This window comes from Cryptomeria japonica, chromosome 7 (assembly GCF_030272615.1).
Source record: "Cryptomeria japonica chromosome 7, Sugi_1.0, whole genome shotgun sequence".
In the NCBI taxonomy this organism is placed as follows: Eukaryota; Viridiplantae; Streptophyta; class Pinopsida; order Cupressales; family Cupressaceae; genus Cryptomeria; species Cryptomeria japonica.
This window is the reverse complement of record NC_081411.1, coordinates 376,469,274-376,474,526: the sequence shown is the minus strand read 5'-3', so window position 1 is coordinate 376,474,526 and position 5,253 is coordinate 376,469,274.

Below are 5,253 nucleotides of genomic sequence, written 5' to 3'. Positions count from 1 at the left end.
CCTGAATCCCTCGCGGGATAACAATTTGTTCCCACCCTTTACTGCTTTAAGCTTATCCCACAGACATGTAGTGGGTTGCACTTACCCCCGCATGATAAGGGGGAAGGAAATGCTTCCCTTTAATTTCCTTATCCCACGCGTTTCCCAAGTGGCTAATAATACCTTGTGGGATAAGATCCCAACAAGACTTGCATGAAATTTTTTTGATACTCACCTTCTTCTAGAAACATGCCAAAAAAGTGTGTAGGGCTTGCCACTTGGTGATGCACTCAAATTATAATAAAATGATTTTGTTACAACTATATCTTTGTGACATTCATAATTCAAAGATTACTAGGGTTTCATCATTTTATGATTTACTTATTACATTTTATTGGGCCCACCCACAAACCTTCAAGGGATAAAAATGATTTAAAATTTACTACATTGCCTAAGAAAACCCTTTCCCTTATTTTTACTTAGACTTACCCATAATAATTTAAATCAAATACATTTAAGTAATATCTACTTTTTCTTGGTGGGTCCCATCTGGATCTCATTGGGTCAGCTTTAGTCGGGCTCCAATGTGGGCTCGACTAAAAAAATTTCATTTTTGGGCAACTGGACGACTGAGAATGACCTAATACACTAACTGGGGATGCTTGGAATTCAAAAAACAACATTCAGAATTATTAAACTGATCACTTTACAACTTTGAAATTTGGCCGAAAACACCTGAGGAGGCTCAGGAATCAGTTTCAAAACCTAATCAAAACACCTGATTAGGGCCTGAAACTTGGCACGTTAAAAACCTACAAAACATAGAATCCAAAGAAACTTACGAATCGTCAAGATGACATCTGAGTCAAAATTTATTGATGGTCAAAGTTGCCTACTCAGGCTTGTGTGAAACTCAGCATGTTGAATCAACCTGAGTAGCCTTTGAAACCTGATTTGAAAAAATATCAAATCAACACATCACGAGACGCCACTTGGCACACTTGTAGATCAACATACCATGAATAGGTGTACAAAAGGGTTTGACCTAATTATATTACATGTCAAAATTATTAACCCTCAAAGTTGGCTTCTCTGATTAACTGAACTGTGTTGATGCTAAAACCCCGAAAAAAGTATATTTGGGATGGGCTTTGAAAAGTTGTCAAACGATGAGTTGGGGGGCTACACATCTGGGATATGGAAAATAATTTTACAGAGAATCATGCAGAATGATTGATTTAAAATGCAAGTCAACTGGGCACAAAATATGAATTTTCAAAGTGGGCTCCTAACTACTACTTGACAATGTTCAATTGCAGAACTGAACCTTTTGCAAATGGAATTGGCTTTAAAAACTCAGCAGATTGATTGATGGTAATTAGCCACATGGCATGGGTGTTTACAAAATTGTAGAGAATCACGGACAACTCTCCATTTGGCTTGATGAGAAATAGGCACAAAGATATGATGCCTCAAACATGGCTACTCAAAAAAATGCAAACAGGTGCCAAATGCAGACCTAACCTCGAGACCTCCAAAAGAGACTTCACAAACACACCATTATTGATTTGAGGAAGCTGAAAATGGACACATGGCATGTCTATAAGGTGTATAACAATCCTCCAAGAGGATTTTGCATGAAACATAACTGGTGCAAAATGGCAAGTTTGCAAACATAGCTACTTAGGCTCATTTCACAAGGCAAAACTGAGTGCATTTTGACAAGATTTTACATGGGACCTCAAAAGCCAGTCATGAATTTTTTAGTCCCAATGGTGGCTCTTACTCAGGGATGCATGCCCCTTGCGAGCATGGCAAGAATTTAGGTCTTAGGAGGAGATGCCTTATCCATTGGGCCACTCTGCCACTGTATGCTTCATTCTTAAAATTTGACGTCAACATCCAATAGGTGGTCCCGAACCACCAAACATGTAGAACCAAAACTTACCCTAGTCAAAAATATGATTCTCCTCTAATTTCATCATGCCCAATCTGAAGCAACCATTGAAAACACTTCCATCATAGGCATAATCAATCACACTAGCAACTGGTGCTTCATTCATACCGCTACTATCCTTACCTTGGTCACCTTGCAATGCATACTCACTCAACAACTGAAAGTATTCATTATGAGACAACACATGGTTGTCATGTTCTTTGAATGAAACACATCCATATTCATTGTAGCATCCACTATGGCATATCTTGGATGCATGGTTCATCAAATGTGCACATAGTTTTCCAAGAAGATGAAAACATGCATGCACTCCCTCATTGTCAACATTAGGGATCCCAAATCCATCACTAATCAACAAATGCAACTCATCTTTTGAATCCTCTTGTGCATGCATGTAAGAGCCTTCATCAAAAAGTTCATTCATACCCAGCAAGCTTTATTCATCATAATCAACAAGGGAGTCCTTTTGATGTTGATTAGCATAATAGACCTCATACACATATTCATCTTCAGTTGTGTGAACCTCAGAATCATTATCAACCACCATACTCTCAGGTTCATCATAGTTGTCATTATGAAGTTCAAACTCTTCTATGCCTTCATCAACATCACAGATTTCTTCTATGTCATGGGCATAGCTTATGCTGGCCAAAGAATATTGCCAATCAAGGCAACTACTAGTCTCACTATTTGATTCAACACAAGAATCTGAAATATCTATTACATCAGTTGGCTCAGTGATATGATGATCATTTATGCACTGTATTTCTTACTCATTCACTTCCTCATGGTACATAGGTAGCTCATCCCATGAAGAATATGAAGAACCAGCATCTTGCTCATAAAAATTAGACTCACATGGAACATATGAATCTATCTATTTTGCTTCATGGAGGTCACTCTCACAGATCGACAAAACATCATTTGAAAGTGCATCCTCCTCTTCAAAAAGTGGGTTTGAGATCACATGGGAATTTATCTCAAACATATCTTTGCAAGACACAACATGGTTCGTATCCATGGCATCATCATACAATGGATTTTCAATGGTGTACACCATATCCATTTGTTGATAACTACATGCAGTCTCATTTATTTCAGGTGTACCTGGCCCTTGTTCTTCATACATGTCATATTGTTGCACCATATCATAACTCTGAGAAATAAACTCATCATCAACATAATAATCTTCATAGGTGCAGCTACCATGCAAAGCTTCATCTTCTTCATTGAGTGCACATTCATAGTCGCCAACATTGCTCAAGTATGCATCATTCTCATACGTTGCATCTAAGTTCAAATCTGATTTATAATCCTCATTCTAAGCATTAGGACATCAAACCACATGATTCCAATCATAAGAGAAAGCTACATTATCATAAGCATGAGTGTAAGGATCATAACTTTCATGGTCTTCAATACTTGTATATGCATAATCAACATAATGTCTTCCTTGTTAACTTGCAAACTGAGGTATTGGACTTTTTACACTCATGCCAAAAGGCATTTCTCTTAGACTAAAACCATCACAAGGCTGCCCCTAAATCTCTACCGCTACCATGTCTTCATTTCTTGTATTCATCTTTGTGTTATTGCTAACAAAAGCTTGGTTATACACCATTGGATCAATGGCATCTTCATATTGCTGGTGAAAAACACAAGGTTCAGGCTGATATGCATTCATGCACATCACTAGGTTTGGGACAACAGGCTCATACTGATGTACACTGTCATTTTCAGGTGCATACACATAACTGAGTTGCTCAGAGGTGTATCTTTGAATGGATTATTAAGGTATAGACATCTCATGAGGCACACTTGCTTCATCAACATGCATTGCATCAGCTCTAGGTTCATGAACAACACTATGTCAAACTTGTTGATCAACAATTTGGAAAAGAACACATGAAGGGACAACATGCCGATAGTCATTTCTATCTTTGGAACCATCTTGTTTCTTGCACACCAAGCTCCCTTTTCTGGCTTCATCTTCATGCTCATCTTGAACTTGGAGACATTCTCAATATTTTTTGCTATCTAATAGGCCTCATATAAACTTTCAGGACCTTCATTTCATAGCATATAAATCATCTTTGCATCAAAGGCCCCAAGGTAAACTCCCAAAGAAATCTCATCAGACACTCTAATCTCTTGATGAATCCTCTTCAATGTCTTAGAAAATTAGAGATTGAAAGATGAGACAAGTTCATCTTCCTCAATGTGAATTTCCATGAAGTCTTGGATTAATGAGGACCCAGAGATCTTCTCACAAAACTGCTCTTTGAAAGCTGATTGAAACTCTTCCCATGAGCCGATCGAGCATGGTAACCAATTAGAGAACCACTCTCTTGCATCCTCTTTCAAGGAATGGACAAAGAGCCTCATAAATACATCCTCATGATCGACCTCATAGTCCTCCATTATTTCACTGAACCACTGCAAATTCTTTTCAATTGATTCCTCCTTCAATCCACCAAACTTAAGAATCTTATCTCTGACTTCACGGGGTATGGGGTTTGGGAAACCCACAATATCATCAAATCTCAAGGCCTTATACCTCTAACTAATGAAATCTCTTTGATTACTTGGTTGGGACTGATTTCTCATCATACTAACATTGGGAGCCAAGTAGGGATACAAATTTGAATACATTTCAAATGTGCTCATACAAGCTTTTGAAAACAACACTGAAAATGCTTGTGACTACAACTTCTTTTCAAAAGCACACACTACTATAACATGCTTAATTTTCACAAAAGTAAAACACAGAAAATAGCTTACAAGCATGTGAAACTTTCTTACAACTTCCCTCTAGTAATGCTAAAATTATTCAATAGGGAAACATTCAAGTGTTGAAGCTTTTAACAAATGATTTTCAAAAAAACCTATTCCCAGCAAGAATTTTGAGAATACCTAGAAGTATGTAGTTGTTGCTTTCTTTCTTTTTTCATAAGACTGTGAATGTTTGGAGCTTGCATCATCTCTTCATCAGGCTCTTTGAAAGAGTCACCACCTCCTTGCACAGGAACAATCTTTGAACAATAGAGAGCTATTCAAAATCTGAATATTCTGAGTTCTTCACCAGCAAAGCCACTTCAAACTCCTTCACACAAGCTACAATAAACTTCTTCCAGACTAAAAAATTTTGTAACTAGAGACTCATAGGTAGCTCAACAAGCTTTAGGCAAGCTTATCCCCAACAAAGTCACCAATCTGATATGTAACTATCTTACGACAAAGGTGAAATAAGAGTAGCTGCATCTAATAGAGGTCAAGTTGCACTTTGCAGGTATTTGGGTGTCATCTTGCTTACTGAG